The sequence below is a fragment of the Phascolarctos cinereus genome, unplaced genomic scaffold (genome assembly GCF_003287225.1).
Source record: "Phascolarctos cinereus isolate Bilbo 61053 unplaced genomic scaffold, phaCin_HiC Scaffold_726;HRSCAF=1367, whole genome shotgun sequence".
NCBI lineage: Eukaryota > Metazoa > Chordata > Mammalia > Diprotodontia > Phascolarctidae > Phascolarctos > Phascolarctos cinereus.
The window spans coordinates 297,650,448-297,666,023 of record NW_027556098.1 but is presented as its reverse complement, the minus strand read 5'-3'; the positions used below and the strand labels follow the sequence as shown (position 1 = coordinate 297,666,023).

At 36.6% G+C, this 15,576-nt stretch overlaps 1 long non-coding RNA gene across 1 annotated transcript in view; it reads right to left on the bottom strand.

The window, feature by feature from the left end:
* Positions 1–9,549: 9,549 nt before the first annotated feature.
* The window catches only part of LOC110214944 (uncharacterized), a 29,004-nt gene continuing 22,977 nt past the window's right edge, over positions 9,550–15,576 (bottom strand). The window contains exon 3 of the long non-coding RNA XR_002326395.2: positions 9,550–10,144. This is a non-coding gene — a long non-coding RNA (uncharacterized LOC110214944). The remainder of the gene's footprint in view (positions 10,145–15,576) is intronic.

Here is a 15,576-nt window from a genome sequence, read left to right as displayed (position 1 = left end):
CTGCTACTCTGATTACTCTTTTGTTCCACAATTATTTATAGACAACACAATTGATTTTTATTTCCCCTTTCAAATTATAGTCAGAAATAGTGAGGCACTGAAATACTTTAAAGGTCTGTACTTCGTTCAAAATGTTGGTAATGAATTTTGATCATCCGGAAAACCTTTTTATGTAAATCATACTATAATATAAAATCAAATTAATGGAAAAAATATGAACACTTACATAAGTATATTTAGTAAAGTACTTGACTCAAATTATTTCTATTTTTAATCAAGGCACTTAGACTCAAAATATGCTAAAATCTGAAAAGTAAATGTGTCACCTCCCTGAAACTCAGGACTATCTGCCTTGAAACCATATCATCCAAAACATTAGCTTTAGTAATAAGAGAAGAAAAAGAAATTGAAGGTATTAGAATAGGCAAAGAAGAAACAAAGCTACCGCTCTTTGCAGATGATATGATGATATACTTAGAGAATCCTAGAGAATCAAGTAAAAAACTACTTGAAATAATAAACAACTTTAGCAAAGTTGCAGTCTATAAAATAAACCCACATCAATCATCAGCATTTCCATATATTACCAACAAAGCTGAACAGCAAGATATAGAAAGAGAAATTCCATTTACATTTACTGTAGACATTATAAAATATTTAGGAGTCTACCTACCGAAACAAACTCAGGAACTATATGAACACAATTACAAAACACTTCTCACACAAATAAAGTCAGATCTAAATAATTGGAAAAACATCAATTGCTCATAGGTGGACCTAGTTAATATAATAAAAATGACAATTCTACCTAAGCTAATTTACTTATTCAGTGCCATACCAAAAAAACTAAGAAAAATATTTTATAGAGCTAGGAAAAATAATAACAAGATTCATTTGGAATAACAAAAGATCCAGAATATCAAGGAACTAATGGAAAGAAATGCAGGGGAAGGTGGCCTAGCAATTCCAGATCTTAAATTGTAGTATAAAGCAGCAATCCTCAAAACTACTTGGTACTGGCTAAGAAATAGAGTGGTCGATCAGTGGAATAGATTAGGTATGCAAGACACAGTAGTTAATGACTGTAGTAATCCACTATTTGATAAACCTAAAGACCCCAGCTTCTGGGATAAGAACTCACTATCTGACAAAAAATGCTGGGAAAACTGGAAAAAGAGTACGGCACAAACTAGGTAGGCATAGACCAAAATCTCCCACCATATACCAAAATAAAGTCAAAATGGGTTCATTATTTGGATATAAAGGCTGATATTATATGCAAATTGGGAGAGCAAGGAATAGTTTACCTGTCAGATCTATGGAGAACAGAAGAATTCATGACCAAACAGGAGATAGAGAACATTATGAAATACAAAATGGATAATTTTGATTACATTAAAAAGTTTTTGCACAAACAAAGCCAATGCAACCAAGATGAGAAGGGAAGTAGAAAACTGGGGAAGAATTTTTACAACCAGTGTCTCTGATAAGGGCCTCATTTCTAAAATATATAGAGAATTAAGTCAAATTTATAAGAACACAAGTCATTCCCCAATTGATAAATGGTCAATGGATATGAACAGACAGTTCTCAAATGAAGAAATTAAAGCCATCTACAGTCACATGAAAAAATGTTCTAAATCACTACTGATTAGAGAAATGCAAATAAAAACAACTCTGAGGTACCACATCACACCTATCAGATTGGCCAACATGATAAAACAGGAAAATGATAAATGTTGGAGAGGATGTGGGAAAATTGGAACACTTAATGCATTGTTGGTGGAGTTGTGAAATGATCCAACCATTTTGGAAAGCAGTTTGGAACTATGCCCAAAGGGCTATAAAAATGGGTATACCCTTTCACCTAGCAATGCCACTTCTAGGGCTGTATCTCAAAGAGATCATAAAAATGGGAAAAGAACCCACATGTACAAAAATATCTATTAGCAGTTTTTCTTGTGGTGGCAAAGAATTGGAAATTGAGGTAACGCCCATCAATTGGGGAATGACTGAACAAGTTGTGATATATGAATGTAATGAAATATTATTGTGCTATAAGAAATGATGAACAGGAAGACTTCAGAAAAACCTGGAAAGACTGGTATGGACTGATGCTGAGTAAAGCGAGCAGAACCAGGAGAACTTTGTACACAGTAACAGCCAAGCTACGCGATAAATAACTCTGATAGACTTAGCTCTTCTCAGCAATGCAAGGATCTAAGACATCTCCAAAAGTCTCATAAGGGAAAATGCTATCCATATCCAAAGAAAGAACTACAGAGTTTGAATACAGATTATTTGCTTTTTTTTCCCTTCTGTTTTGTTTTGTTTCCTCTTTCCTGTGGTTCCTTTTATTGGTTCTAATTCTTCCTTACCACATGACTAATGTGGAAATATGCTTAATAGAAATGTATATATATAGCATATATCAGATTGCATGCCATTTTGGGGACGGGGGTAAGGAAGGAAGGGGAGAAAAATTTAAAACTCAAAAGCTTGTGGAAATGATTGTTGATAAATCAAATTAATAAAAAAAAAACAAAAAGAAACTATATTATCCAAGAATTGGATGAAGGCAGTTCAGTTTGGGATGTTCAGCTTGGAAAAGACAAGTTTAGAATGCAGCTACTTATTTTAGAGACTTTCTCATGATACTTTTTTGGAAACCTGGAAAACTGTCCACATTATTCTCCCCAATGTCCTAAGACTGACTCTTCACTTGCAAACTTGTAGTTTACAATATTACAGAGAAATGTTTTATTAAAAGGAGCAAAACAAATAGAAATCATAAAATGAACCACTGTTATCCCCGAACATGTATGTAGATCCCCAGAGTCATTTATGGCCCTAAGGATAAGGGCTCTTTGGCCAGAGAGTGTTTCCCACACATCATGTCTTGGCTACTTGTTGCTCAAGTTGAGAGTTGGGATAAGGCACCAGTGATATCTCTCCATCCCTTACTTTCTCTCTTTCTCACTGCTTGCAGTCCTCCTCCTCATCCCTTTCTTGATCTGCCTCTATCTTTGTCTCTGTCTCTCTCCCTTTCCTCTCTTCTACCCCCCACTCCCTCCTCCATCCCTTATCTCTGCAACTCAGAACTCTCAAGAGATCTTCCAGCCTCAGCCTTCCAGGTAGCTGGGATTACCAGTGTGTATCAACACACCCTGCAAGTTTCTATCACTATTGTTCTCAAAAAGCATTAATTAAAGTGTATATCTGAATATGGCCAGTATCAATCTATGTATATGCAAAAAAAAAGGGAACCCAAATAGTATGACTCCAAGGATTGCTGAAGGCCCAATTCTGGGGGTGATGAGTGGGGTGAGGATAAAATCATAGACCCTTTAAGATGGAAAGATCTTAGAATTCAGCCTTCCTTTCAATGTCTTGTTTTATTCTAATACCAAACCTAAACTACCAGAGGACTGGCCTGATTTTGGTCACACACAGAATAAATGTCTTCTAAAGGAGGGAAATTCTGGTCATGACTGAGGGATTATTTTCTTTGTAGCCAGAAAACCTCTTGGAAAGTCAGAATCCTACAAAGTGAATTTAGGGGGGGAACTGAAAAAAAGGTTTTCCATATTTTTTTTTTATTTTTGCTAAGTCCAGCCCCATTACATGGCATGCACATGGCGTCTTGTGCTACTGCTTTAAAAAAAAAAGTCCTCTTTTTCAACATTGTAAATTCCCTATTTTTGAAAGCTTAGTGAAATGGCTTTGAAATTAGATGAAATGACAATGCAGAAATACTATAAACTTCATGTTTCAATTTCCTCAGTTACAAACAGGACGAATACGTATTTGAACAGTAGTGAATAATTTTGTTTCCTTGAATTCCTTTAAAAAAAAGGACTAGATCTGTGAGTTTCTTACATGATGGACAGTGAAACAAATTGCTTTCATCTCTTGAAGGGTTTCCTGTCTTTCTTGAGGTGTCAGTAAATCTGAACTCTATTCTCCTCAGTTTGAATGTTTCTATAGCTGAGGGTGTCTTCAGAACTGACCACAGTAGAACAGTAAACACATTTTGTAAAGCAGCTGATTGTTACCATGGCAACATAGAATGTATTTGACATTTAGTCTTTTCATTATTCTTGGTTGCTATAGTAATGGAACCTTGGATGCTGACACCATTTCAGAAGTCTATTAACATGGCACCCTTTCCCAACCCCACCAAAATGGGAATATTAATGAACCAATACATTAGAGTGTTTTTTTTCTGTAATGGGACAGACATTAGAAGAGACAAATCTTTAATCTTTTTAACTGAATTATAAAGATATTTGTAGAAAAAAAATTTTAAATAAAAAATTTTAGATTGGATAAAAATTTATCTTTTAGGTAAAATCATATTTGTATTTTTCTATATATATGTATACATTTCAATGAATCTGTGATCTCATAGAAATATGTTTTTATTTTTCATTTTATTTCATTTTCATTTTACCTCTTCCAATCTACAGTCTTGATTCATACACTTTCTTTTTTGTTTGTTTTTGGTTTTTTTTTTTTGGTGAGGCAATCAGGGTTAAGTGACTTGCCCAGGGTCACACAACCAGTAAGTGTCAAGTGTCTGAGGTCACATTTGAATCTAGGTCCTCCTGACTCCTAGGCCAGAGCCCTATCCATTGTTCCACCTAGCTGCTCCCATTCCTACACTTTCTTTATAGTGTCCTGTAAACTTCTTCACCCTGGAAGCTCATTCCATTCCTGAACTTCACCTCTGTACTTCACACATTGAAAGTAACCTTTGACCTTGCAATCTTTCCTTCTCTGATTGGATGATATTCCCTACCCCACCCCCCAACCATGTATTTTCTTCCCCTTTTATAATGTAAGCTCCTTGAAGACAGGAACTTTCTTCTTACATTTATATTCCCTGTAATTACCATAGTACCTGGCACACAGTAAGGGCTTAATATAGACTCGTTATGGTCTCAAACCATCTATGCCTGCCCACTTTTGCCACACTAACTGCACAAGGACAGGCAAGGACAGATGACAAGTGTTTTGTGGCGTAACACCAGGTTAAGCCAGTTGGGGTTTACTGACAATGAGCAGATATGTTAGGGGCTAACTGCATAAATAATGCCATTCCCTTTCAATCATACCTTCAAACTAATTCAGACTAGGAAAGACCATGTTTCTGAGCAAGGTGAGTTCAGGTACATACTAACAATTGTAAAAATCAGTATAGCATAAAATCAATTACACTGTGAAATCAATACAGTAGAAATGAGAAGTACTACTTTTTTTTCAATCTTTTCTCATTAGTAATCTTATTTTAAAATGGAGTAAATTTAGTCTGCTAGGGATAATTTGTAATGAACCTATTTTGGTTCTCAGCAATACTTTTTTTTTCCCATTCTAAGTACTCATAAACTATCTCTATATCAATACGTTATAGATTTTTGCCAAGTACTAGGATCAAGTCCACTCAGCTATAATTGGTAGAATTCATCTTATTCTCTCTTTTGAAACATGGGGCATTTGCATATGTCTAGTCCTGTGCCGCTTCTGTTTTCTATCATTTTTCAAAGATAAAATAAGGTAAACATCCTCAAGTTCTTTCTCTCCCGATGAATAGGTAGGGCCTGGGTATGGTAATTTGAACTCATCAAGGACAGACTTCTAGGTGTTCTCTTACAAGCTTTTCACTGAGTAAGGGTCAGTCCCTGTTAATTCTTGTCTTCCCAGCTTAAACACGATTCAGGTGATCATAGGATCTCAGCACTGGAAGGAACCTCAGGAATCATCTAATTGAGGCCATGTTTGTAAACAATAATATCAGTACTGTATATTGATCCAAGCTTGCTATATGTAGTATAACATATGGTAGCAGTGATCACCAGTTGAATATATTAAAAGTATATATACCCTCTGTCTCAGTCATTAACAGCAGTTATGAACTTACAGGGAATTCCTCAAAAGAATCAGACAGACCATTTTGACTGACACAGAGGAAGGCTCAGGGTCTAAAACAAACCAAAACCAAAACAACAACAATAACAACAAAATCCAGCCCCCAGGGGAAGGTACATAGAGGAACAAGAGAAAAAGGAGATGAATACAACCAAGATTGTTGATGGGAGCCTCGGTGAGCTGATCTTCTGGGCTCGTCAAGGAGAAGAAGAAGAAGGTGGGGAATTAGAGATATTTTGGACAGATTGTTCTTGGACTCAGAGCACCCAGCATCCTTCTCTTGCCATGTTCTCTTCCTTCTAATTAATATAATATATAGCACTTACTATGTGCCAGGTAGTGTGCTAAGTGCTTTATAAACATCTCATTTGACAATTGATTCAATAAGTACACTGGATGCTTTTATACCCTATCAAAACCCCCTTCATAGCTAGAGGCAGACCAATATGATTTTCTTTGCCTGAGGACCCCTGCCATGTAGGATGACCTAGAAGACTGTTCCCCAATAGCTACACTAGCTGCTGTTACTGCTGCTTCTCCACCTCTTCCCCTACAAAGTAAACTTCTGTCCCAGTCATACCCTCTGCTGCCTTCCTTTATGCAGCACCATCTGTGACTTTTCTTTGCTGTGGTGGTATGGAAAAAAGCTCAGGATTTCTAGTCAGAAGTTTAAGTTTGAATTCTGGTTTTCCTTATTACCTATGTGGCTCCAAGCAAATCACTTCATCTTTCTGAATGTTAGGCCTTCATTCCTTTATCTGTAAAATGAAGGTGTTGGACCATAACCACCACCAAAGTCTCTTCTAGCTTTAAATCTAGAGCTATGATCCAAAACCTACGATCCAAAAATCTCCTTCTCCCATCATCTTTTCATTTTCAGGTGCTCACTGAAACTAAGCTTCCTCCTGAAGATCTTGATACTCTCTCCAAGATTAGCTGCTTTTTCTTTCAAACCTCTGATGTATGGAGCTGGGAGGAAAAGCTGGTCTATTCCTTATTCCTAGCTGCTACTTCAGACCCTTCTCACTCTCTAACTGCTATTGTTAACTGAGCAGCCACATCTTCTCCCTGAAAGTTCATTTCCTACTATCTACCCATGTACATGGTCTCTCAGATCATTCTCCCTCCTCCCACACAAATCTAATAATTGGCTTCAGTCTTCACCATCCTAATGCTTGCCCTCTTCAAATAGCTGTACTTTCCAGTTTTTCAACCTTTTCAACTCCTAAGACCTTTTTTTCCATTCTACCTCAACTATACACAGACATAATAGTGGTACTACCTAATTTCACCCTCAAACCACCTGAATTTGCTGCAGGAGGAAGAATTTTTAGTCATTGACCTGCCCATCTTCATACCAGAGCAGCTCACTAAGGAAGCCAGAGATCATAAGGGATGACAATAGGGAGAGAAAATAAAGTCTAATTGGCTTAGCACTTCTGATACCATCTTATTAATCTTTCAACTAAAATGAAATGTTGAATTTTTCTCTGAGTAAACTCTTAGTGAAGAAAAAAGAAAGAAATCATTTTTATCATTATTTTGCTTCTTTGACTTTCTTCTCTCACCCCATGGAGCTTAATAATAGCTAACATGTATATAATACATTTAGATTCACAAAGCACTTTATAAAAGTTATCTCATTTGACCCTCACAACAACCTTGGGAGTAGGTGCTATTATTATAAGCCCTATTTTGCAGATGAGGAAACCGAGTCTGACAGAGATTAAGTGATTTGCTCAGGATCATGTAGCTAGCTACTAAGTGCCTGAATCTGGATTTGAACTCAGGTCTTCCTGACTCCACGACCAGCACTTGATTCACATCTTACAAAAGAAATCCTTTGTCTTATCCATTGCATTTGTCACAAAATATTTTGTGCCTTAAGATTTAGTCACTTTTAAAGGAATATGTCATTCATTTGCCTCTGAAAGCAAAGGAAGTATGAGTTATCCATTTACAGAGGAAGCTAGGGCAGGACATCTTGAGAACTCACCCAACTTAACAACTCCTGTGCATCTTTAAACCAACAAGTACAATCAACTGGTATTTTTTCCTGGTTTAATGCAATTGTTGGTAACTCCTCTGACACAGAACTTTTGGTTTTAAAATTTTTGAATCTAGCCCTTATTACCTTTGCCTGGATCTGACTGCTCGCTTGACTTTTGCGTTAGAAAAAAAATTTCGGATTCCTGGTCTACAATTCCAGCTATCAACCTTGGCTCTTTACCTGTCATGAGAGAAATTCTAAGAGACAAAGTTCCAAGCATGATCCATTTGTTAATTAGGCTAGCAATTACCAATAAATGGGGTCAATAGACTTTCTTGATGACCAAAGACCATGAGTGAAGGTTAACAGGGTCTTTTATAACAATTAGCAAGATGACAGAGCAAAATCTTGAACATGAGTCTTCTTCTTTTGATTGGCAGTCAATGACACAATTACATCATCTGGACTTCTCCTGAAACCCCCTTAACCATAGCCAAGACATATGATTCAAGTCACAAGACAAAGTTTTCCAGGCAATGGAATTAGTCTGCAGGTGACAGGAGTTGCTATAATAGTTTAAATTGATGAAATTTGACCTTTCAGGTTAGGCCTGCACAACAACCTGTGGTCCAAGGGCCACTTGTGGCATGCCAAAGGATTTTGGGTGGCCCATGAAAAACATAGAGGAAAACATCCTCCAGGATATAGGGTGGTGGGTGAAGTTTGCAAGGGGAAGGAACCTCAAAAGGGAATATTAAATCTAGCTTGTGTCTTAGCAAAATAGAGTTAAAATAAATTTTTAATTTTATATACCTGATACTCCTGATTCTAAACTTTGTCTTCACCACCAACTAATACTTGCTCCTTTGACTGAAAATTGTGTCTCAAGACCTACCCCACAGTCAGCGCCCCAACATCACGGCTAAAACCTTTCTTTTGCTCTCTTTCAATTTGAAAAGGCTTAGGGTGTCTATATAGACAAAGTCCCTGCCAGGACTTGATCTCTGCCTAGCCTTGCAATGGGGTTGAGCAAAACAGTGTATTTAGAAACTATTGTTAAGCGGGGCAGAGCTAAGGTGATGGAGTAGAGGAATCACTACAGCCTAGTTCTCCCAAAGTTCCCCTCCAAACAACTTTAAGATAATGCCTCAAGTTCAATTCTGGAGAGGCAGAGCCTACTAAAGGGCACTGTGAGACATTTTTCCAGCCTAAAACAACTTATGAGGTCAGAAGGAAAGGTCTGTAATACAGGAATGGGAGCTGGCTCAGAGTCCACATGGTAGCAACACTGGTTGTGGACCAATTGTGAAGCAGCAGCTTCAGCAGCTCTCAAGCCAGAAATGGTAAGGGATCAGAAAACTAGTCAGAAAAAGATTGCAGGAGGCTCCTGTTCGAGCACTGGACCTGGGACCAGGTGCTATTTGGCAACCTCATGACCCATACTCACTACCAGGCACAGTTCCATGGTGAAGAGATTACTTGCAGTCCCAAGAGAGCTGGGGCCCTGAGAAACATTATCACTTGTGGTCCCAAGTGACAAAAGAATTTTAAATGTAGTCTGGGCTGGTCCAGTTTCTAACCTGTGGATGGCCAGAGTCAAACAAAACAGGCCAGAGACAAGTGAGTCAGGAATCAAATATCAGTTTAATTTCAAAGTGAGGAAAACAGGTTTGCAAACCAAAGTTCCCCTGAGAAAGAAGGCTTATTTACTTGAGGCAGGGGTAGGGTTTTTAAACATGAAAAAAACTGCAAAAAAGGCAGGACCCAGCACAGTCATTCTTAGGTCTTGACTGCACAGTTTCCACGGCAGGTCCACAAGTGCAGGCATTTGGGGGACAATACAGGCATTCTTAGGTCCTGTTGGAACAGTTTCCAAGGATTAGAATCACTGAGCCTTGTGATTCTCTCAAGTCTTAAGGGATATTTAGCCTGTTCAGCAGGGTGCAGAACCAGTTAGTGTGGGAAGAAGAAGAGTGCAGCAGCTGGTTCAGTTCACTTAGTAGTTACAAGCGCAGGGATTGTTCAGAGTGTCTGGAGAAGTGATTGATCAGTCTATTCTTTTGAACTCAAAATTTTTAAAAGATGAAAATTTTTTTAAACTTTTAAAAAAGGGACCACTATTTGGGAACATCCAGTGTGTTACTTTTTTTTTCTTTTTCCTTTTCATTGGTACCTTTTGTTTTTACACGATCTTCATCCTTACCATCTCCTATCCAGGAAGCCTTTCTGTGTAACAAAGAATAAAAAAAGAAAGTGGGAAAAAAGCAGCTCAACAAAATTAACCCATATATCAACCAAATCTATGAAATATTTCACACCATAAGATTTTCAAAGTATTTTATATATGTTATCACTTTCCCCCCTTCATAATAACCCTGTGGGGTTGGTGCCATTATAATCCTCATTTTACAGAGGAAGAAACTAAGGCAAACAAATTAAGTGACTTACCCGGGGCCACACAGCTTAGGCAGGATTCAAATTCAGATCTTCCTGACTCCAAGTTAGGCACTCTTTGCACCAAAGAGGTGCACAGAGAGGAAGAGAAGCTTTCATCTCCTCTTTTGGACTAAATTTAGTCATTACCATCATAGGGCATTCTGTCTGTTGTTGCTCCCACTGACAAGGATGTAAATGATTCTTTATATAAGAGGTGTCAAAAATGTGGCTGCATTGGGCTTACAACACTTCAGAGTGCAGCTGAAACTGATTCTAATGTGTGTGTGTGTGTGTGTGTGTGTGTGTGTGTGTGTGTGTGTGTAAAAACAGTGTGGTTCTTTAAGTCAATATGCAGCCTCTAGGGATCCTTCTCAAAGGTTTAGTGGCCCATGAGTTTGACAACACTGGTCTATATTTTTTTCCTTCATCCTGCCTCAGTTTACATCAATCTTAACATATTTTACTGATTTCATCTCACTTTTTCTCATGACATTATTATATTGTTTTCTTGTAGCACAATATTTTAGCCTGAAATAGATAACAGTCTTTGGTATTTAGTAGAAGGAATTATTATATTTATTAATAAAGTAAAACATAAGTTACAGAGGTACATGACTTCATTTCCCTGGGTCAAGGTCCCTGTTGCTATACCCTACTTATGACTGTGGTGGGTAAAATTTGAAATGACTGAGGAAATAAAGGTTCAAGCTTCTGAGTATATTGGGACCAGGCCTCCTCAGCTTCAGCATTGGACCCACAAACACAGTGGGAGACAGATTTTTATGCATTAAAAGCAAAAAATTAATAGGATATAAATCAGGATACAAAATTAGGTAATCTGATTTCTAATTAGAGGAAAGATTAAAGGCTTTCCACGTTGGGAGGAAGATGAGTAAGTTTTGAGAGCTGAGAGGGAAGAGAGTGAGCAGGTACAATTCCCTGAAATCAGAAAAAGAGGTGCCTCACTCCTCCCAAGTGTCTGTATTAAATTAAGGGGAAATAGAAACAATAACTGATTAACCAGTAAAGGACCAGTTTTCAGATAGGACATATGGGTTGCTTGATATGTATAATTGTGAGAAAACTCCTTGCATTGATCTTTGCATCTGACTAGGTTTCTGGTCAGCATAACCTAGGTCAGGAGTGGGGAACCTTCGGCCTAAAGGCCACGTATGGTCCTCTAGTTTCTCAAATGCGGTCCTTCGACAGGTGTGAAGTTTGGATTCAAAGGGCCACACTTGAGGAACTAGAGTTTAATTAAGGGTCTCTAAGCAACAGGTAGAGATAGCACAACTTCCCAGCCATGCATGGCTATGTTCAAACAATATATGATCAAGTTTTCTCACAATTCCCTTAATTGCAAATACTTTTCTCACAGGACAGAAACTGAACTTGACTAATTGAATAGAAAGGTTATTTTGCTAGTTACAGAATTGAGTCGCAAGGTAGAGTAAGTGGAGTTCACTCAATTCCCACAGTTCCATCAAGACTCTGTCCTTGTTCATCTATTTCATATTCTCCCCGAACTTATCTTCCCTCCCTAGCCTACTGGAAGATGAAGTGTATATCACATCAGCATGTTTCTCTTTCATATGAGTTCTCTGATGTGAAATAAAATTTGAACTATTACTGAAGCCTTTCTCACCCTCAAGGCATTTGTTAAGACCTTTCTCTTGGGTATATTCTTTCATGTATGATTAGAATGGAATATCAATTAAAGCTTTTCCCATATTCAAGACTTCTCTAGGCTCTGTCCCCTAGATACTTCTTGGGGGTATGACAAAGACTGGTCCCTCAAGCCATTGGCTTGAGTTTCTACACAGAAACTTGAGGAACTTTCTTAGACTGGCTAGGTCAATAAACCGGTATTAATGCCATACCTGTAAGCAAAAGGAAGTATTATTAATAGGGGGAGGATTTGAGCTAATTCAGAGTAGGTACTCTTAAAATTTTTTCCTTGAATCCTGAGCATCTAGCATAAAATATCACATAAATTCCTTCTCTTTGAAAAGCAACAAACAAAAAATCTCTAATTAAGTATCAATATAGAAATTCTTAAAATTAAATATAAGACCAACACAACTGAAAGCAAAAAGACCATTTAGTTGATAAATAAAACTAGGATTTTTTAATGAATAAGATGGTTATACTATTAGCTAAGTTGATTTTTTCAAAAAAAGGAAAATCAAAATATGTCAAAAATGAAAAAGAACTCGTAACAGCTGAAAAGGAAACAAAGGAAATTTTCAGAAACAATTTGTCTATATGCTAATAAAACTGATAGCTTGGAGAAAATGGATAAATACATACTAAAAATATAAAATACTCAGATTAACAAAGAAACAAACTATTTAAATAAAAAAGACATTGAATAAGCCACTTTTCAAAGCTGGCTTGAACTCCTAAAAGAGGAATACCAGATGGATTTTTCAAGGGAATTCTAGTAAGTAATTTTTTTAAAAGCCCAACTAATTCTAATATCACACAAAGAAGGCACTCTTTCATTCTCTTTCTATGATATAAATATGATCTTCAAAGCTAAACTAGTAAGAGGCAAAACAGAGACAGAAAAATACCCTAATGAACACTGACACAAAAATTCAAATAAAATATCAACAAGGCTACAATGACCTATTAGAAAGATTAACTTCTAAGCCTAGGCTGGGTTTATGCCAAGAATAGAAAGTCAATTCACTATATGAAAGCATGTAAGTATAATAAATCATGTAAATAATATGAAACATTAATAATGCTAACTATTTTATTAATTAATATAATTAAATTATAAATATTGATAGATGCAAAATGTCTTTTGACAAAACTCATCATCTGTTTCTTAATTAACAACTCTAGAAAGTATAGGAATAAACTGACCTTTCCTTAATATAGTAAATATCTAAATCCAAGAATAAATATAAGATATTATGGAGGAGTAAAGTTAGGAAGCTTTTCCAATAAGATTAGGGGTAAAGCAAAGATGACCATTAACATCACAACTATGTAACAATACTATAAATGATGACAGAAAAGAGAAAATGAGGAAATAAGCCTAGGCAAAGAAGAAAATAATCAATTTTTTTTTGCAAATAATATGATGATTTACTGAGAAAAATTAACTGAAAGTCAACCACAATTAATTTAGAAATTAACCAAATCTAGAAATTGAAGGGTGTAAAATAAATCTGTAGAAATCATCATATTATTGTGTTACCAACAAAACCTAGCAGAAAGAGCTTGAAAGAGAAATTCTATTCAAAATAACAAAAGAAACTATAAAATATTTGGGAGTATATCTACCAAGATGCATTCAGGACTCATATGAATCCAAGTATAAGACAGTCTTTAGAGAACTAAAGATAGAGCTAATTAGAGAAATTTTAATTGCTCATTGTTACATAAAGCCAATATAATAAAAATGACAATATTGCCTAAATTAATTTGCTTACTCAGAGCTATACTAATAAAACATCCAAAAGAATATTTCCTAGAATTAAAAAAATAATTAAATTCACACGGAGAAACAAAAAGTCAAGAATCTCAACAGTGATCATGAAAAAATTGGGAAGGAGACCTATTTGTCAGTACAGATTTCAAACTGTATGACAAAGCAAGGTTAAAATAATTTGACGCTGGTTAACAAATAGAAAGGACAATCAGTGGAACCTACTTTGTTAGGTACACAACATACAGAAGCAAAAAACAGAGTAGTATAGTGTTTGACAAACCCAAAGACTCCAGTTACTTGGAGAAAGACTCAATATTTAACAAAAATTGTTAAGAACGCTGTATAGCAATGTGGCATAAATTAAGTTTAAACCAACAACTCAAACTTTACACACACACACACACACACACACACACACACACATTATATATATATAAGAACCAAATGGATATGTGGCATCATAAGATCATAAACAAATCAGAGGAGTAAGGAAATTACCTTTCAGATTTATGTATAGGGGATTTAGTTCATACCCAAACTAGCAATAGAGGAAATTTGCACAAGATAAAATGGAAACATTTTTGAATGTTTCATGAGCTCACACACAAGAGAAGCCTTTTATAAAGAGGTTGTTGTTCGTCCTATGTTCTTGAAGGGGACCATGACATCAGGGAGGTGATGCTATAACATGCAAGTGAATTACATTTAAGTGAGGAAGGGCTGTGCAAAGTCACCAGCCTCACTTTGTCCTCCAGAACCATCTGGGCCCAGTAGCCAGTTATGGATCAGGACAACTGGAGATGGCCCAGGATGCAGTGGGGGACCTTGGCCTTTTCAAGTTCAGGTCTTTAACAGGTCTCAGTTTGACTGAGGCAGCGCCCATTCAATGATTAAGGATTAATAAAAAATGAAGAAAAGAATGGCCTCTTTAAAGAAAAAAAGTTCAGGGAGGGGAAGACACTCAGAGTTTCTGGCCAAAACAAAAGAGAATCTTCTTAAATGACTCTAGTATAAGAAAATCTCCAGCTGTTCACAAATCTTTGTTATGCACCTAAAAAGTATCTACAGGACAAAACCTATAGAAATCCTGAATGTAGGAAAACCCTTAGCTAATATTCTATTCTCTTTAAAAAAAAAATTGATGAGGCATTTGGGGTTAAGTGACTTGCCCAGGGTCACACAGCTAATAAGTATTATATGTCTGAGGCCGCATTTGAACTCAAGTCCTCCTAAATTCAGGGCCAGTACTCTATCCACTGCGCCACCTAGCTGCCCCACTAATATTCTATTCTAACACACACACACACACACACACACACACACACACACACACACACATTCTAAAACACACATAAATCTAATGTAGTTAAAATTAGAAGGGAAGCAGGTCAATGGGCAAAATCTTTGCAGCAAGTTAGTCTGATAAAGGTGTAATATCCAAGACATATAAGGAACTGATTCAAATTTACAAGACTAAGTACCATTCCCGAAGAGATAAATGGATAAAAGATATGCAGGCAATTTTCAAAGGAAGAAATTCAAGCTATCAACTACCATATGAAAAAAAAGTTCCAAATCACTAATAAAAAATGAAAATTAAAGCAACTTTGAGGTCCCACCTCACACCCATTAGACTGGCAAAGATGACAAAAGAGAAAAATGATAGATGCCAGAAGAGCTTCTGGAAAACAGGCATACTAGTGCATTGTTGGTGGAGCTGTGAATTGGTCTAGCCATTGTGGAAAGCAATTTGGAATTATCCCTACTCTACCCCCTC